The sequence below is a fragment of the Dryobates pubescens genome, chromosome 8 (assembly GCF_014839835.1).
Source record: "Dryobates pubescens isolate bDryPub1 chromosome 8, bDryPub1.pri, whole genome shotgun sequence".
Classification (NCBI taxonomy): Eukaryota; Metazoa; Chordata; class Aves; order Piciformes; family Picidae; genus Dryobates; species Dryobates pubescens.
The window spans coordinates 24,358,207-24,378,843 of record NC_071619.1 but is presented as its reverse complement, the minus strand read 5'-3'; the positions used below and the strand labels follow the sequence as shown (position 1 = coordinate 24,378,843).

At 38.5% G+C, this 20,637-nt stretch overlaps 1 protein-coding gene across 3 annotated transcripts in view; it reads left to right on the top strand.

Annotated features, from left to right (window-relative positions):
* The first annotated feature begins 8,171 nt into the window (after positions 1–8,171).
* RASGEF1A (RasGEF domain family member 1A) overlaps positions 8,172–20,637 on the top strand; it is a 161,623-nt gene continuing 149,157 nt past the window's right edge. For all 3 annotated transcript variants that reach the window (XM_054163764.1, XM_054163762.1, XM_054163761.1), the window contains exon 1: positions 8,172–8,399. The gene's annotated coding sequence lies outside the window, so the exon portion shown is untranslated. The remainder of the gene's footprint in view (positions 8,400–20,637) is intronic.

The following is a 20,637-nucleotide window of genomic DNA, read 5'->3' as shown; positions in this document are numbered from 1 at the left end:
AGATTGATGAAACATCTGTGTACTGAAATGGAACCATCCACACGGCTGTGGAAGCAAAAGTCAAAAAAGAAGGAATAGGGCAACTGGGAACTGGATGACCTCCCTCTCAGATTGCAAAGGAAGCACTATGTGATGTGGTAAATGTGTAAGTCATATATTCTAAGTTGTATTAACTGACCTGGTCTGGTATTGCATGCCTAGAGTTGAGAAAACATAATAAACTGTATTTAACAAAGAACGTGCTAAGAAACTGCAAACTACATCATCTGGCTTCAGAACCATGTAACCATCAAGGGAAGCCAGATAGATATTTAGGGGTAAATCAGATAATATTTAAGGATGTGAAAGATACCAAATGAATACTTTTCCCTAAATGCAAAAAAACACCTTTTATTGCTGTGACTTCTATAAACCTATTCAGTAAGGTAGAAAATAAAAATCGTATCTTTAATGAACACGCAAAATTACTTTTATGATACCCCATAGATCAAGCAGATCATTTCCACAGTCCTGTGCTTCCTGTTCTAAAATGAGGAGATCTTAAACAGATAAAAATAGAGTCATTCGGCATCAAAATTTTTCCCTTACATTTTACCTGTATTAAAAATATAGACCCTTGCATGTGACATCACCATGTTGTATACAGGCTGGGTATCCAACAGGAGGGTAGGAAATGTTTAAAATTCTGAGTCACTGGAAACCAAATCCCATTGTTCTTTATTGCTGTGACCTCAGAAGCCAGACTTCAGTCAAATCAGACATCCTTGTATGATTATGCAGACCTCTCCACAAGTCTTAGGCAATTACAAGCACCAGTACTGACACACATTATTGACAAAAACTTAATGCAAGGGCTAATTGAGACCATCTCCCTCACAGGCCATTTCACAACACTAATAGCACAGAAAACAGCCATTAATATGTAATTAAATTTCCAGGATGCATGGGCTATCAAATTCAGGTAGCTGGAACACTTCTTCACACTTTTTAACCTCTCATTACCTCACAAGTCTAACATAGCTACTGTGCCAAGCAAGACTGTGCTACTAACCTTTCCCTACAAAACTGAACTGGCGTGGCACCAAGTACCAATTCTGCCAGCAACAAAAGCCAGCTCAGTGAAGCAAGCTGCATTTTCTAAGCTTTACTCATCAGGGAAATTAGCAAATGACAGATTATTAACTAGTTTTCCTTTGGTACAGGTATGTAAATATTTTGCTAAAAGCAGATACCAATTAATTACTCAGAAGTTCAAGGCTCTGAACACTTTTTCTCTAAAATATATGTATATTCCTCTGATTGAAACAAATCGACTTCATTAACAAATCAAAACTCCTGCAACTTTAATTCCTTCTGAATCTTTTCCCACACTGCATCAATTGAAAAGGATTCAGTGAAAATGCCAGTCTGGAGTTCAGAAAGCCCTTTCATAATATTCTAGGAGGAGAACTACTATTTTTATAGAAAGGTCTTTTGTGTCTAGTATTGTACCACTGTTATATAAAAAGGAAATAAGATACAGATTTCCTAATTTTGGGCACCAAATGTGAGCTACTCCAAGGTTCTGGAACAGTTAGCACTACCCAAAAATCAGTCCACACATACTTCAGTATGAGTGTACTTGACACTAAGCACTTCCAATGCTTTTGAGTAAGAGCAGACGATTGACCACACCAGCCTCTAATAAGAACAAAGCAGAAGTGTAATGCTGGGAAAAGGCATTCAATTTATCTCTGAACCCATGTAAATGTCCCTTATCCAACTATCTGTTTCCTTTGACAGCTTCAATCTTTGGGGGAGGTGGGATAGGGGTGTGTGTTAAAATTTATTTAGGTTCTATGGCAATCTGAAATAAAGACATTTTAGTAATCTGGAATAACACCTGATAGAGCACACTTCCAACTCTTTTGATTCGGGGACAGTCCCTTTGTCAATCAATTTTAAGAATAAATTTGAAGTTAGTTTCTGACTAGAGACTCAACTGTAAGTACTGGCTGGATCCGAATCTGTCGTTCACCAGAAGTGAATTTTCATTCACCTGGATGAACTATTCCAGAAGTTTTACAATACAGATACATTTCCAGTGGGGAGAGAAGAGGAAAGAAATGGAAAAAGTCCTGCCATTCTAGACTTTTAATAGACTATAAATTTCCCAGTGTAAAACGTATTTTTAAAAGAATTTTTAGCCTTTGAATTTAGCACGTTTCTCAATTACAGGAAAATTTTGAGAGTTTGGGTTCTATAAGCATGTATGAATCAGACTGCAAAAGCCTTGTGAAAGCAACCATGCCTAAGTTATTTTTTTGTCACAAATTGATAGAGAAATTTAAAAAAATAAAATAAAAATAGGGGTCAAGTCCTTAAACAGATGAACCAAGGGCATTTTCTTTTTCCAGGAATCTGTTAGACTCAAAAATGTTGTTTCACAATGGAAACTGCAACAATACTACAGTATTGAAAACAGATTTTGTAACGTGTGTAAAGGCTCAGCATGCATGTGAAATCATGTAGTACATGTTTTTATACTGTAGTATAATAACAGTATTTATACAGTATCTATACAGAAAGAGTGATTGCCCATTGGAATGGGCTGCCTGGGGAGGTGGTGGAGTTGCCATCATTGGAGGTTTTCAGGAGAAGACTTGATGGGGTGCTTGGTGCCGTGGGTTAGATGTTTGGGTGGTGTTAGATTGGTTGATGGGTTGGACGCGATGATCTTGAAGGTCTCTTCCAACTTGGTTTATTCTATGTATTCTATTCTATTTATTATATATAATAACATATAATATAGGATGTGTTATTAAGGCTATTGTTTTAGAAACCTGGGATCACCTCCTTGATGTTCAGGGATATTGATTCACTGATACAGCTATACAGAATTAAGTTTGCTTGAATACCTTGCAGGATGATCATTCATCTGTTTTCTAAAGTATTCTTTCATGTGACAGTCTGCTAAGAGGCAACGTTTTCAGTGACAGGTTGTGCATCTCATGAAGGTGAGATGACATGGGCAGAGAGAACAATTGCTAAAAAGCTGCTGCCGAAAAAGAGAGGGATTAGTCAACGCCCCTTCTTCATCATTAGGAGAAAAAGTGATGGTCAATGTATTTCTATGAAGCACTGTATTAGATATAAGGATAAATAAACATCCCCAAACTTTGTAACAATAGGAGTAATGTACTACTGGAATACGTTGCCGGGGCAACTGAGAAGTTCATAATATTGTAGTATTTAGAGGCAGTGCAGGCAGAACCGAAAATGACGTAGCTTTAGCTGCAATAGATACAGTGCAGTGCCTGTTTTCTAAGTTGTGATTGAAAGAAATTTTCATCCTTTCAAAAAAATGGAATAAAAAAAAAAGAAGTCTTACAAGTTTCATAAGAAATACAGTTTTCAGCTTTTTTCTCATTTTCAGCAATTATGAAACATTCTCACCAGTTATTACAACTTATTTACCTACAGAAAAAAAGCCCCTCTTTTTTTTTTTTCACATGGCTTTCATGTTCTCCCTCAATGTCATTCCTATGTTTAAAAAGTAAGCAGAAACATAAACACCTACACATAGCCAATGGCAGCTGTGTACAGCCATATAATTTATTTCATTTATTTGGTTAAAAACCAATAGATTTTCACATGCATAACTTTATGGATTTAGTATCACTCATTCAAAAAAACAATGATATTATAGTAAGTTCAGGTTCTTGAATATAAATACATTCCTAGCATTAAATATAATGCTTCGGGCTGCAAACTATGTATTGACCAAAACCCCAAAACTGACATCAAAACAAAACCCACAAAACAAAACAAAAAAATCCCACAAAACCCACAACAAGCTACAAAACAACCCCCCCCCCAAAAAAAACCCAAACAAAAAAACCCCAATAACTTTTGAAATGTTGTAGTACTTTGTCAATCAATGATTCATTTATCTAGCAGATCATCACTGGTGTAGGTTTGTCCTTAACAGTGAAGGTTAAAGTTTAAGTGTATATTACTTCCCAGTGCACAAACTGTATTACTCCAACCTCAAAATAATGTTTGTGAGAGGAGATAGAGCAGGGCCAATACTTGGAACGTGTTAGTGGAGTTTAAAATTACATTTTTCTCAGCATCTAGGTAGAAGTGCAAAATTTTGACTGAAGTTTAGCTTCATCTGGAGTCTTAACTGTGAGTAAACACAAAAGCATATACCTTTTTGTGGATGCATGGGGGTGGGATAAGGCAACTAAAGACAAAGAGATAGTGTGAAGGATGAAATTGAGAAGCAATAACTTGGATGAAGAGTAAGAAATAAATATATGGCTCAATTCAGAACCACTCAGGAAAAACACATTTAACAGAGATTTCATAAGTTCTTGGAAGGTGCCTAGTTACTCAAAAGGTAAAACTGAGCAGTCCAAAATGTGATTCTACAATTGATTGACTCTGTTCAATAGTAGGTCAATGAAAAGGACCAGCTCCAAGCTCATTTCATTTGTATATCCAGTGTTTGTATTGCACATGGGAAAGAATGAAAATCATAGCAGCTGTATCCAGAACAAAAACATGCTCTTTTTATTCTATGCTTTCCTGTGCTCTTGTGCTTGCATGAACTGGTTTTGAATACTGCAATGATACGGCTTTATGGCAGCTACAGACAAACATGCGTGTGCTACAAGCTTTTGTACGCAACTCTGCCAATTCCTGACTTGCAATTTAATTTAATCCTTGACCCATTAATTATGTCTGGAGCAAGGACTTTTTTTTCCTTGACTTTTTTTTTTTTTTTTTTTTTTAAACAATTGTTATCCTAAGGACTATTCTGGCACACCCAAATCCTCTCTGTCAGCTCCCAAGGATGTCAACCAACCTCTCCAGAAAATAACATTCCTGTCACCAGCTAGTGCTTTTAAAAAACAATCATGGGTACCACTAGAAAAATAGACATCTGAGAAAGAGTCTCCCTCATGCAGCTCTTGTAATTTCAAGTTGTTCAAGAGTACTTGGAATTAACACTTACTCCATATTGCTACTCTGATTCAAACCTTTGCTGTCAAAGCATCAGCAATCTTCCCAGTCAAACAGGGCCAACTGGGTCTAATCTCTCACACTGGGTAAAATTCCCATACATTGGGTCAAATTTCAATGGAAAACAGAATTTGCAAAGGACTGATACAGCATCCCCTCAGAGATTTAAAGTACAAGGCTACAGCAAAAATTATTTCAAGTGAGTACTTCCTACTTTTAAAACATTTTTTTCATGTTCATTTTGGCATTAATATTAATGTCCTGTTGATGGGAACATGAATTGGCAATATAATGACATTTATATTAATGTGAAAGGTAGAATGGACTGTACTACAGAATAATGTACCAAGCGTTTGGTTCTATGAACATGCACGGATGTCAATTACAGTCACTTTAATTCCTCCAAAAGAGGCAACAATTGATTATATCTACCTCCTTAATTTCTTCTCCATCAGTAAATATCTGGGTAAGCAGCCAGCTTCTGTCTATGGAAAGATCAGTCTTGTAGTCAGAAACACACACACACACACACACACATATATATATATATCTGTTCCTGTTTTGCCAGGTTATACTGACAACAACACACTAGTTCCATTAACTAAAGGTCTCTTCAAAGCATGAGGGTTAAGTTCATACCTGCAGAGTTCATATTGCTACTGAATATCCTCTACACAATACCAAACAGACCCAAGGGGAACACCCATCATGGAAGAGATTAGAAAATTTTAATAAAGGAAATACTAACATTTTGGAGAATGCTTTTATAAAATATTAGCCTGTATCACCAGGTAACTGGTCTGAGTATAGTTTTGTACCCAAGGACAAACATCCTTCTACCATGTTATTCTTCAGCCTATTTGTGGTTAGGTGTCAGCACCCCAGACTCTCAGTATGCCTTCACACCTGGCTTCAAATACCTCTGAATACCACTTTGCGCTCCCATCCTACCACAAAAGATACCCAGCTTCAGCTGCTGCTGTCTGTCACCTCAGAAAAACATTTAATTATTTTGTGATTCCCTCTGTCACTGATACCTGTTCCTATGTTCTCTCTCCTCAGTGAGTCTTTCCACAAGTACAGGATCTTAAGGGAGAACTTCAGTACCCTGCAGGATGTATGAAGCATATTCCTTGTTACAGTAGTTGTACTCCATAGCACAAAGTCTATTTCTTCTCATACACAACCATTTTTCAGTTGAGGTCTATTACACAGCTAATTTTGAACTGCATGTAAGGCTGGCTGATTTCCAAGAAACTGGGAGGAACCGTGGATAGATATTGGGTTGGACGCGATGATCTTGAAGATCTCTTCCAACCTGGTTTATTCTACTGTTCTATCTTACAGCTGATTATCCCCAAAGATCTCCACGGTCACTACCAAATAGTACCAAGTATCTGTTTCTCCTAGTGAATTCATGTGCACAAAGTTCAGATTAAACATTTTTTATGGATATTCTTCATGCTGTTCACTCACAGGCTGAAGAAGAGAGGTCCTCATATTCTACAGTAGCACATGGCTCACAGGTATATACTGTTCATGCCACCATGCAGAGCTAGGTGTGGAAATTTATGTGGCAAAACCAAATAATTTTTAAAAATAATTTTTTTTTTAAAAAAAAAAGATTGCTGTGGCAGTTCAAATTTGTGGGGGAATAATATTATTCTGCCTGCAATCAGTCTAAGGAAACATTTCCTAAGATCTCATATAGGGGTTATTGTTCTGCTTCATTATGAATTATGAGGCTGGTAAATTACTAGTACCTTTAGCAAAGTCTGAATTATGCATAGAATTAAATCAAATATTGAAAGAAAAAAAACAAAACCACAACTGAAGAGTTCATATCTCATTCTCACAGGATCACTCCTATCCAATATCACCAGAATAAAAGAAAATATTATATACTCTGCAAGGGGAAACACAGGCAGAATGTCTAACATATCTTTAACTGGTGCAATCATTGGAGGAAATGTGAAACTACCATACAATCAAAAATTCATACATATTTTAGCTCTTCCACCTTTATTTCTTGTTTATTTCCCTAGTTTTGTTTGGAAATTATGTGCCAGTTAATCAGGATGAAGACTATCCACTCACATTCACACTGTAGGAATACAGAATATGAAGCACCACCCCTTTTTAGTTGCAGATAAATTTGACAACTATTCAGAGCATCTGAACAGAGCTTGACACAGAGGCAGTTGCACTTCTGATTTTCTTAAGATCCCGCTACAAATATTTTAATGATGACATTTCAAAAGCCCACAAAAGCCTTTCAGACTTACCCTTTGATAGGGGGTAAGAATTAGTTAACAAACAGTGGGAACCCGAACAGTTCTACCCCTTTCCCAGTGACACTAAAGTATTTACAGCAATTACTAACTTCTGTGAAGCTGGCCTTTACTTATTTTCTAAATAAAATATTTGTACCAACAATTGTATGCATGCAAAGTGTGCAAACCTAATGAAAGTATTAAACTGTATTTTGGAGATTTCAGATAATTAGAAACCAGCAGCGTTTCCCCAGAGAGATGTCTGTAGTTTAGTGCAGTAAACAGCCTGCCTTTTTTCTCCTGAGAATTATTTCTGGAATCCCCAGCAAGGGTCCTGTCCTCATCACTGATTTCTGATCTTCAGAGCACTATCCAAGGGTGATAAATCAGAGGCTCAGAAATGATCCCAACCTTTCTTTCTTTTAGAAATAAATAAACAAAAAAATGTCTCCCCCAACAATCTTGTGCATGATTTTGTGCTTTCAACACATTTTTCTATTTTATTCCTCTGGTGACAGAATGCCCTTGTTTTCCCAGATAAAGAGCCTATAAAATTGTTGCAAGATACCAAGAGCTGCTTTTCACACAGCCAGAAGACAGCCATCCTTTACTAAACGTACTCTGTGTACAGCATCCAAGTCAGCCTCCAAAAGAGAGAGATGATAACAGAATTGCCAAAATGCTGAGGAGTGTAGACTGAAAAGAGAGCAGGAGTGAGTAGGCTCTAAAATGAGAGAGTGCATCTCATATAAAAAAGTAACTTTTAGGCAGCACGTTGCAATGATGAGCATCAGGCAGAGAAGGGGAGCACGCAGACACATGGTATATTCCTGCCTCTGCCTCTCTCCTCTCTCTTTTGGTCCTTCTCTCCAGCTTTCTCTCCCACCTCCTCTCCTTAGCGCTGCCTTCCCCTCTCCCCCTGCCGCAGGCTGCAGAATGGGACACGCTTGTTCCCCAGCCAGCCGGCAGCTGTCACACAGCGGAGGCAGCCAGCAGCCGGTGCAAAGAGCGAGCCTACTCTGTCATTTAGGATGACTCATTGGAATCTGGCATTAATTTCTCTTTTTCTGGTAGTGGACGGAGAACAACCAAAAAGCTACACTGGACTAGAGCAAGGTAAGAGATTTAAAGCCTTTGTTGTTTTTGGGTTTTGGTTGTTTTTTTTTTTAACCTAAAGCTTTCTGATGCCTTGAGGGTGCCAAACTGTGTACAAAAGCTGGCAATGGAACTAATTCGGTAGGTGTCTGAACACCTGGCATTACATGCCACCAGTTTGTCTTTCTGGTATTAACCCTGTGTGCGCCACCCAGCTACACCCTGGGGAGAGAGAAGGCAGGTCATCATATAACCCAGTGACTGCATTTTCTCCCCTTAATGCAACTTTTACAGCAGCACTACCACCTGCTCCTGTGAATACAAGAAGCTTCTTAATATTACTAAGTGATCAGGCTTTTGTGCTCTGCTGCTGGGAGTATAGTGTAGCAGGCATCTGTCATGGACTCTGTGTGGGTTCATTCCCACGGCAGTTGTTTCATCACTTTAATGAGTTGGAATTCCACAGTCCACAGAAGCACTTCCCTGTCATTTCCCCTCCCTCCAAGGGATTCTCATAGGATCTTATAGATATGATCCATTTACAGGCTTTTCAAAAGTAGTGCACACTGTAACCACCAGAACAAGTCTGCTGAAGCACAGGCAGCACTGCACTATATATTCTGCCTGCATTGCTCTCTGTGGTTTTCTGTTGTGAATCAAAAACTCACTGTTGCAGGAGGGTTTTTGCAAGGACAGTACATGTCTTTGGAACAGCAATTTAAATTACAGGGAGAAGCTTGTTCCCACCATTCTGAAATTCTGTCAAAATTCCCTTCTTCCATTTTCTGAGGAGATTCAGTATTTCCAGCAGAGTTATCTAAGCAGATTTCTGCTGGGGTTGATTGACAGTTTTTAGTCATGATTTAAATTAAAATATTTCACTGAATATCTACAGCTTCATTTCTGTCAATCCAATGCTTTTTACCAAATGGCTTACTTCAAAGGCTGACACCTTTAAAATTAACCCAGCATCACGCTTTTTGAAATCTATAAAGAGAATATCAGACTAGCTAGTTCACATTGCAGAATCACACAATCTTGCCATTGGATCTTTAATGGTCTAACTGCAGTGAAGAGCTTTGGTTTGGTTTACACATTCTCTGTAGTGTGGAAAGTGTTGCCATTGTAACTAGGTGTACCTATGTTTCTCATACATTATACAGTATTTTTCTGCAATATCTTACATATTCTATTTGTTCAGATCTCCTGTGGACTAGCAATCAGGATATTAAAAGCTGACTTTTAAACCCACAAAGAACTGTCCTGACATTATTGCTATGAAAAGAATTTCTGCTCAAAGACAATGACAGGTCTCACATTGATCACATCTACAGGGATGACTAAACAGGTATCAGCAGTTAACGCTGAATCCTGTTCAGCTTCCTGATAGTCACCAAGACTACCTTGGTTGGTCTATTGACCCAGTATGAGATTTTTCAAATGAACTCAAAGATGGCAGTAATAAACAATCCCCCCCTTAGTTACCACTCCTCAGTGCAATTTTTTAGAAATAGATTAGGGGAGAAGAGATTCTTACTTAAGAGAATCAAAGGACTTTGATGCGAATCATCAGGAAGGGGTAGGACAACAGCTTGACATATCAGTATGGATTCTACCTCATTGTCCATCAGAATATGGTGTATTTTTCCACTTGATGAAAGTGGAAAGGGTTTATCAGCATTCAAATGTAATATTATTTAGTTATTTTGGGTAATTTGGACAATTGCAGAGAATTCAGTAATTTTTTTTCTATTTATCTTTTTTTTTTCTTAGCATTTAGATATGATACCTGACTCCAAGGATATCAAATTATTTCCATGAAAAGTAACTCTAAAGTACAATTCAAATAACAAACCACTGCTATTCTGTCTTTAAGCACTGATAATATTCATGCTACTTAGTTTTAAATTAGAAGCTATTTATTTATGTTAGCACTTAGTCACTTGCTACTGTCATAGTCTCTGGGGTCTGAACAGCTATTTTTGAGCCTGTCTGGCTAATGTCTAGAATACAAAATCATCATGTTCACAAATAGGGATTTTTTTCTGTTTTATTTACCTCTCTTCAGAGACAACAGTATATTAGCAGTTTCACCAACATAGTTCTTTTCAGGTGGGATATTTGTCCATTTAAATGCAGACAATCCACTGTGGTAACAGTTTTATTGTAACTTGGCAACAAGAGCTAAATAAACCAAGTTACATCCATCATACATGCAAATCTTGCATTGTGCTGCTCCACACTCAGCAAATTAAACCCTTGAGATAAATGACATTCTAGACTTGTGGACCAGTCAGTTTAATACCATTAGCTGGGCTCACTGGTGGTTCTAATTACAGAAGTCAAAGACTGCAGAAAACAGCTGCAAAGTCAGCACGTGTGCAAGGAGCTGTTTATGAAGCAGAAACACATGCTTTAATTTGAGGATTCTTATTTGCATCATGAATTATTAAGTAAAAGTATGGCATTTAATATCACTGTAAAAAAAAACAACTAATGGTCTGACTATGGTCCAGGTAGGGGCTGTATGGGGTTATTGCTGGCCTCTCTATGAAGCTTCTGGTGTAATATTTTCACTAAAATAGACTTCAAATGCTTTTACCCATGATCAGGGCCTTGGGTCATTTATTTACTGGTGAGCTGGAAGGACAGCAAGAGGGAAATTAGTCACACTGCAAGAGAGCAGCTAGCACAGTACTGCCTATTATCCTACCTATCTTACTCCAGATAGAGGATCCAGTATCAAAGCAACTACATGTTCAAGGAACAAAAAACACACATCTGCTCCAGTGGAACCACCAGGAGATATCCCTAAGACACAGAGAAGCTCAATTCTGGAGCTCTGATGGAGCCTAAAAAGATTAAACCAGCCACAAACCACCTAACTGCAGTCAAGCAGTGGCTTTGACGTGTTGTAGCCAGGGGATCCCCTCAGCTCTGATTTTCAAATTTCTCTACACAGTTCACCTCCAGAAACCGAAGTCACAAGAGGCAGAAGTTTTGCTGTGGCTAGTTCAGTACATTTAGTCATAACTGATTTCTTCTGGAAAAAGGTTCAGACAAATTCTTTAGCTCAGAAAATCATCTTAAATAGAAGATACCTGTCTTCAGTTCTCACTTATTTCTGTAGATTTCACAAAGATGAAGAGCTCTAGAAAAATAAAGTTTTACACCTGAGGAGCACACCAGTTCTTGATAACAAGCTCTAGAAAGGTATGAAATTCATCCCAACTATTCAAGAAACACACATTCCTGCACATAGGCGTGCAAAGATGGGTAAAATGTCATTCTCCATTGCAACAAGCACACTTAGCCATTTTTATGGTTCACTATTAATGTCACTGTAACTCAGGCTGCTGTAGCTCTATTCATTGCACACTGAATAGGGTCAAGATTGCCTCCATTTCATTGCATGGTACTTTGTTGAAAGGTAAGCAGTACCTACAGGCAACATTTTGAACAGTTCTACTAATGTATCAATTTAATGCGATTAAAGTGAACTGCAGACAGGCACTAGTTTTAGAACAGGCACGTTTTGCATACATGCTATATTGCTTTCCAGGAACTTCCTGTAACATGGCCTTACCAATTAAGATCAAACCAGGATGTTCACAGGGATGAAATTAAGGCCTGTATTCTGTGTTGAGCAGGCATCCAACCTTTATGATTAGACATTACCTTTTGATAAAAGCATTTTTCTTTCGTCAGAGTAAAGAAATCTTGGTTTCAAACATCTTGTAAATTAGGATGTTGGAGAGGTAATAATGTTTTCATTACTTTGAATTATCTTTTTCTTCAACAAACTTGACCACATTCTTGCAGTATTTACGGTCCAGTGGAGTTTGAGCCATTGACCACCTGCACCAGTGAAGAGTGCAACTAACTAAACTGTAAAGGAGTATGTAGAAAATGTATAGTGTATCTCAGGATACCTGTGTGAATGCAATATCAGAACCTAATATAAGATAATATATCCATTTCCATCATAGCTGAGTTTTGACACTTAAAATAATGTCAACAATTTTCAGTTTCTATTTAATTATTTGTAAGGGCTAATTACTTTTCCATTTAAATCTGTATTATTTATTTATTCCAAACAGGGCTCTGTATTTTCTCCCAGATAAAACATAGGTGATGCAGTTTCCAGGGCACCATTTTAGTTCTTTCTTGCTCAAGCAAAAGAAAAGCAATATGGTGTTCACCACAAAGGAGCTTTGTCATATGAGTTGGACTTATGAACATGGATGTCTTTCAACAAGTGAAACAACAGAAAAATACTTTTTCTTCTCATTCATTTCATTAACATGTGAAAAAGTCTTTTCACTCAGTATCAGCCTGCTTGTTTGTTTTCCTTTGATTATAATTCAAATTCCCAAAATGATGAGGAAGCTGAGTATGCTAAGCATGTATTCTCTTCAGATTTTGAGGTGATTTTACTACTGAGTTATTGTCTAGTTTAAGAATGATGCATTGAAGACAATCTTTGTGAATAAACTAACAACAGTTCAAAGGGAAACATTTATGAGAGCAAAACGTACATTCTCTAGAGCATTTCCAGTGGATAACACATCAGAAATTGATCTCAGACATAATCAGAATTTTGGGCTATACTCAACAAGCTCTGTGTAGCTTTTCCTTCCTATTTCTTCTTATTTCTCAACCTTGTCATGTTAAGGGTGTGTTTGAGAAAAATGTTTTTATGACTGAGGGCACCAGCAACATTGCCCAATGTTTAGTGAAGCATGTATCACCTAAGTAATCTGTAGGTTAAACAGAGGACAATACCATGACCCACAGGACAAAGCAAGCAAAATAAAAGCCAGGAGCAGGTTTTATGGGAAAAAAACAAAAACCAAAAAACCAAAAAATCCCAACAACTACTAAGACTGTTGATTTATAATGGTATTTGGAGCCTGTATCCACACACTGTTTGAAACCATATAGCAAAAGGTGAATTTGCATGCTGCAGCGACAGTGGAATTTTATGGCACAAGACTGATGCATCAAGATGCAGAAAGGCCCAAACAGTGTGTGTAGCAGAAAGAGTAAATGAGAAACGTAAGTGTTGTGATGTTTCATCTTTTACAACAAAAAGACTCAAGTTTTGTCTAGGTCTTAAACATTAACAGTCTTGTCATGAAATTTGAAAAGATAAAACATTCAAAAATCACATGAACCTGTGCACTTTGTGTACATACATGTGCACGTATGACACTAGAACAGTTCCAGGTGCTAAAGGAGTAAAAAACCCTCCTAAAACAGAAATAAAACTCCAGTTTCACAAATCACATCTAATCATCTTTTAGGCAAGGTCATAGGCAGGAAAAATAAGTTTAAATAGGCATCCTTACATACATAGAAAACAGCATGGAAGCTTCGCTCAGACTAACCTTTCTTCAGTTCCTAAATCACCTACAGACTCTGCCTTGTTTACAATCACACACTCCCAACTTTACTATCACCACTACATCATGCCTACTATACTGAAAGTATACACTACAAACCTACTACAAACCATCCCATAAAACTCCAAGACACAGTTTGGGTCATAAAATGTATAAGACACTGCCATACCTGGAAACAGCTCAGGCTTCTTTCCTGGGGATATCATTGAGGTGGTGTGCACCAAAGCAATTTTACATCCAGCCAAGGGGCACCAGGAAACGTGCACAGCCCATCTACAGTCATCGGAGGCCCATCCAGAACAGAACTGGGAGCAGAAAAAATATGTTAGGCTAAAAGAAGATAAGCTCTATGTTATAACAAATGCAGAAATGCAGAAAGCATTTGCTACATTGCAGTTGTTCATTATAGCTGATACTGCTTTGGAAGGAGAGGACACAATACAGAAAGCCTTGCAGTTCTGAGAAAGCCAAGTAATTCTACAGCTAGTTTCTTCACCAGGGAAATGGAAGAAAGAGTTAATTAAAACTGTTATCTGTGGCTAAAACATTAGCCTGACAGTCATGTTTAGCTTTTGTAAAACAGTTTTAATGATACTATTTATGCCTTTCCATTTTGCTCATTGTTTTGCTCACTGTCCTCTGTTGCCACCAATATTATTACACTTTCAGTACCAGTAATAAAACTATTACTGAGGTTTGACACCTTGGGATTTGAAAATAATTAGCTTGGATATTTGTGCTTGAAATGAAGTTCGATATTTGATGAAACAATAACAACAACAAAACAACAACAAAAACCCACAATAAAGATCCATAAATATTAAAGCCAAATGGGACAACCAAATAACGGATTCTGACTTCCAGCATACCACAGTAACTCTGCAATTTCATCCAGTTTTGCCTGTGTCATGCCTGGTATCTTGCATCGATAAGGTCATTGTTAGAAAAATAGTTTTAGATTTTGAAAATTATAATACAGGCTGCAAATGGAACACAATGAGATCCTTCTCTTCTCCTCCCCACACATCTAGCCTAAATTCCCCTGCCTTGCAACACATTCACCCTAAGCATGGCAGTTTAATCTCAAAATGCATTCCTCACATAAAGCTAAGAGAACATTTTAAAAATAAAGGGAAAGTGATTAGAGAACATGATCTAGAGTTCAACATGGATGACAGCCACGTTTAGCACTTGATATTAACAGTTCTTAATAATTTCAGAAGTCTCAGGCAAGTTGCAACAGCATCACATGATTGCATTTTCTTGTTTATTTTTCCTGCCTGAATAAGGTACTTTTTCTTCAACGTATTGTCCCTAGATATCATAATGTGGAAAGTGGAAAAACTGTTAAGCTTGACCTTAATCAAAAGTTTATCAGTGCTGCACCTCAAAAGGTAAATGTAAATGTTAACTTTGTGCACTTTCTTGCAAAGGGAGTTTATGAAGTTCTTTGGAGACAAACACATGCACACCACAAAGGATTTTAATGGAAGGATGGTTTTTATGCAGTAACAGAGAACAGGAGAAACTAATATCCCTTTGCAGCATTATGACAGGATTTGCTGACTTGGACAACTCCTAAGTTCCCTCAGCCATTCCCTGTGCTCTGTACTGCCCCCTGAAAAATCTGTTTCCAGCGCTGCATCTGCTGATGAATGAAATTAGTACAGCTGAGGGGAAAAGGGAGAGAAAGAGTGCATCAGAAGAAGATTGAAAGAAATGAGATGGGAAGGGAAAGAGGAAAAGTATTTGCTCTTCTCCTTCAGTCTGAACATTTCCCATGTTTATAAAGGATTAAGGGAAGAATCAGTAAAGAAATAAGGATTAAGATAAACATGAACACAAAATAAGTACAATTAAATAACATGGTAAATAGAATATGAAGATATTACATATGTCATCATCACCTGTGAACCCAGGGCTGTCCTATAATCTGTTCTGTAGATGGGAACTAAACGTTCTGACAAGACACCTGCAACTTCAGTTCACAGTCCTTGGGCAATGGAAGTGGGGCTAATGCCTGCTGAGTGAGCTGGGCATGGAGCTTAGTGACAGAATCATAGAACTGTCAGGGTTGGAAGGGACCTCAAGGATCATCTAGTTCCAACCCCCCTGCCATGGACAGGGACACCTCACACTAGATCAGGTTGCTCAGAGCCACATTCAGCCCAGCCTTAAAAACCTACGGTGATGGGGCTTCTACCACCTCCTTGGGCAACCTGTTCCGGTGTCTCAATAGCCTTATGGTGGGTGGAACAATTTCTTCCTAATATCCAATCTGAATCTACCTACTTCTAGTTTTGCTCCATTGCACATAGTCCTTTCACTACCCAACATCCTAAAAAGCCCCTCACCAGCTTTCTTGTAGGCCCCCTTAAGATACTGGGAGGCCACAATTAGGTCTCCTCAGAGCCTTCTCTTCTCCAGACTGAACAGCCTCAACTCTCTCAGTCTGTCTCCATAGGAGAGGTGCTCCAACCCTCTGATCATCCTCACGGCCCTTCCAGCATATCCAGATCCTTCCTGTAACAGGGGCTCCAAAACTGGAGGCAGTACTCCAGGTGGTGTGTCACCAGAGTGGAGTAGAGAGGAAGTGTCACCTCCCTGGACCTGGTGGTTATGCTTCTCTTGATGCAGCCGAGTATGTGATTTGCTTTCTGGGCTGCAAGTGCACACTGGTAGCTCATGTTGAGCTTCTCATCCACCAGCACCCCCAGGTCCTTTTCTTCAGGGCTGCTCTCAAGCCAGTCACTGCCCAGCCTATATTGGTGCTTGGGATTGCCCTGATCCAGATGCAGGACTTGTTGAACCTCATGAGGTTGTCATGGGCCCACCTCTCCAGCTTGTCAAGGTCTCTCTAGATGGCATCCCTTCCTTCCAGCATGTCTGCTGCACCACATAGCTTGGTGTCACCAGCAAACTTGCTGAGGGTGCACTGTCCATGTCGCCAAACCATGTCGTCATTGAGAACCTCAGACTTCTCCATGTCACTCATCACCAGCTCACCTGTTTCCTTTCTGAGGGGGCCTACACCTTCCCTAGTCTTTTTTTTTTACTATTAATATACCTGTAGAAATTTTTGCTGTTCCCCTTGATCTCCCTGGCTAGATTTAATTCTAACTGAGCTTCAGCTTTTCTAACCAGGTCTTGCTGCTCAGGCACCTTCCTTGTATGCCTCCCAGTCTAGCTGTCCTTTCTTCCATTCCTTGTAGAGTTTCTTTTTGTGTGACAGAGTGATGCTAAAGAACAGATACCAGTGCAAAAGACAGTTGTCTGTCATTAGTTTATAGTACATTACTAAATCACTTCAGCATCTTTCATAGTCCTGTCAACCATGATTCTGAAGAACTACAGGACAAATGGATTTTCTCTGTGGCAGTGGGATAGGGAACAACAAATCTGATCCTTCTGTTGGACAACTCAAGATCTGTAAGTTTATAGAACATCAGAATCCACATTGCTGTTTAATCTCACACTGCCAGTACACAAGGGTGGGAATCCCAATGGAGCAGTCTTCGAGAAGGTGGAGACATGGGACAGTGGATTTTGGGATGCACAAAACAAAGACCTAGGAACAACCACTGAAATACAAAGAGCATGATATGAACCTCTCCTTAAAAATATTGAAATGGTAGAGGTCAGTAGTCTGCTGAAGAAGGAAATAACGAAGGGGAGAAATGTGCGTACTAGTATATCACTAGTATAAAAACTGAAAGCTGTAGAACCAAGTAGGGATTTGATTTCCACCTGTTTTGACTCAGAGCTGTGCTAAACCATGACAACCTCTTTTCATTGAAGATCTTAGATATGTGCATGCCAAGACCTGTTAACCACATTAGGAAGGGGAATTCTGTAATATTAACCAAGCACTTTAAGTGAAGAAACCCAGTAGAAACACTAACAGAAGAACACTTCACTATACATTATTTCATCTATTATCAATCTACTGTTGCTAAATAACAACATTTTTTTATTCTCAAATTTGTAGTGTTAGCTCACAGTAACTACTGTGTCATTCACACACCACTTCTTGATAAGTTTTGACAGCCAGAAAATTGTTCCTTTGCCTGAACTTAGGAAACAATTTATTTTCTCGGGTGAAAAAAACAAATACAACACAACACAGTAGAAACAGCCTGGTCCTTCTCTGGTAAATATGACAATTAGTGGTACATACATTCAGCCCTCATTCAGAAACCTATAAACACACACACTGTTCTGTGGGTACTAAACTGCTTAGAAGGTAGAGCAGCATGTGCAGGACAGGCACAGAAGAATAAATCGACTCCCCCCCCCCCCATATTGTAAGCAGCAAGCAAATTTTCTTGGGGAAGGGATGGAAGAAATGAAGTAACAAATTATAAAGTACCCCCACCATGGAATGCAGACAGATGTCCTATAAGTGATATCTCAGCCTTCTGCAATCAGTTCTGTGTAACTATATTTCATGTAAACACAATGCTTTCATCACCTGCCCTTTGCTTCTGATCATTGTTTAGGATCTAACTCAAAACTGCCAGCTCTTACCTAGGGCTCTGCAAACATAAATAACCAAATACCTCCAATAAGCCAGCCAGTAGCTGACCGCAGGGTTTTAAAGATCAATAATTTCTATTTAAAGATCAATATATTTGTAAAGTAAAAGCTTCCAGCCTAAAAATATGCTCAAATGGACAATCCAGCGAGGTTTTTTCCAAGGTGCATCAATTTTAATGCTCAGACTTGTCAGTTTAAAAATTGTCAGAAGGCTTTTTACAAAGGATGGGGAATTCTGAAGATTAATCCTGCTCTTTTCCAGGAAGCCACCACTTCATCATCCTCTATTCAGAGTTTAGCACAGACAATGGATACTATTCAACAGCAACAACCCAGGTACATTGAAACAGGAAAAATGTGTAAGCAATAGCTGAACAATGGGATTTCACTGTGTCAAAGAGACGAAGACATGCTGTGCTTACCTTCTCTGAAAGAAGCAATTTCTTTCAGCTCACTTTGTTCTTCAGCCATTGCTGTAAGAATCATCATTTTTAAAAACAGAAGGGATTGTCTGTGATCCAGGGAAAGTAGCTGAAGATAACCCCACCCATTTGTATAAATGTTTGTGACAAAGAAAGAGTGAACAAAATCAGTTGCTCTTCCTAGAAACCATTTGTTTAGTTAGCTATAATGAATTTTATTTGTAGGCCTAAACTTCCACATCATAAGGAGAAACACTCAATGGCTTGAAAACTAGCATTCAAAATAAACATGACTGGGAAATGTATTTGACTGAAAGGAATTAAAATAATTAGACTTCCTTTTGTGATCCATCTCATACTGCAACCACAAGCAGCAATCTACGATGATAACCACTGCCTAAAAAAAACCTGTAAAGGAAAGATTACAGCAGTCAAAGAGCCTGTATCAAAATAGCTGTAAGTGTTGCCTTAAGGTTTTTAGGCTCCAAGGCAAGCCTTAGATATTTCCTTGTAAAAAGCACTTGTAGAAAATAGGCTAGGGAGTAATACAGGCCCCAAAGGAACCAGGTTTCCTAAAATTAGGTCAGCACTGGTATAAAATTAGATTCAATGTTCTGCTGACCGAACTGAAAAGACGAGGAGTGATTTGTAATCAAGAGCTCTTGGGAGTAATGATATATCTTGATAGAAGTCACCAAGTATGGGCCACAAACTTGCACAGTGGTTAGCTCCTTCCTGTTGCCAACATCTGTTAACACTCATCTGAAGCACAAGCACAAGTGAGAACTTATAAATGAACTGAGGGCTAAAGCATGAAGCACTGTTTAGTCAAATAATTACTCTCTGCACTTAAAGGACATTCGGTATAAGACTTAGTCATTTACTAGAATTGATTTATTAATTCAATTGACACACAAAATTGCTTTTGTTTGGGAAGAAAAAAATTAAAAGAGGAAAGAAGAACGACACTTGAAATGAAAACCCGTTTTAACTCAAATCACCCAAACATTCAGAATGGTTTTCTGAATTGGCGGTTGCAACTATAAATAGGTATGATGCAGAAATCTTGAAACATACGACGCAATGATCTCGAACAATAATTTTCTAAAACAAATTCTAACCACCTACTATTTACTATGTGGTATCTCTGAAGCTTAGAAACTACACTTGAGAAGAAAAAGTTGTTTCTAGTACTGTATGAACTAACCTTGACTTAAAGAAGCATCTGAGCTAAAGGCCTAGACTGCAGCAGTGAGAAAGGCGGCTATGCAGAAAAACCCCCAGCAGCTGTTGCTACCTTCTTGGTTTTGCAAGACTAATTCAAAGCAATTTATTAAAAACTTGTTTGAACTACAGTAAGTATCATCCTCAATTGCAATAAACGGTATGCCTAACCACCCCACTGTTTAGTCTCCTTAAAGGTCACATTTTTGCAGATCTCTGTCCAGAGGTCTAGGTGCATTGACTGAGTAAGGCAGATCCTGCTGACTTCAGCCAGCACATGTAGCAACTCAGAATGATGTCCAGAGAAGCATCTAATGCACAAACAGTAGATTGGGGATTGCAGCAACATGTGAGGATGTTGGAAACTGCCAAGTGGATTATGAAACACATTTTGAAAACTCCAGGACAAATTTTTCCTGTGCATCTGGACAGCAGGCCAATTAGAGTAACAGAAGATTCTGTTAGTTTGCAGACATAGTTACTCCAGAAGCTCAGCATGAAATAATCCTGAACCTAACACAGACCTGCACCTTCGGTATCACAGAATGGCAACAGAAAGCCCTACCCTGTATAAAAGTCTACAAATCATCTTCCCCAGACCACATAACATTGATAATGATTCATAGTTCATAAATGAGAGGTTGGGAAATAAGATCCTGGGCTACTGGCCTA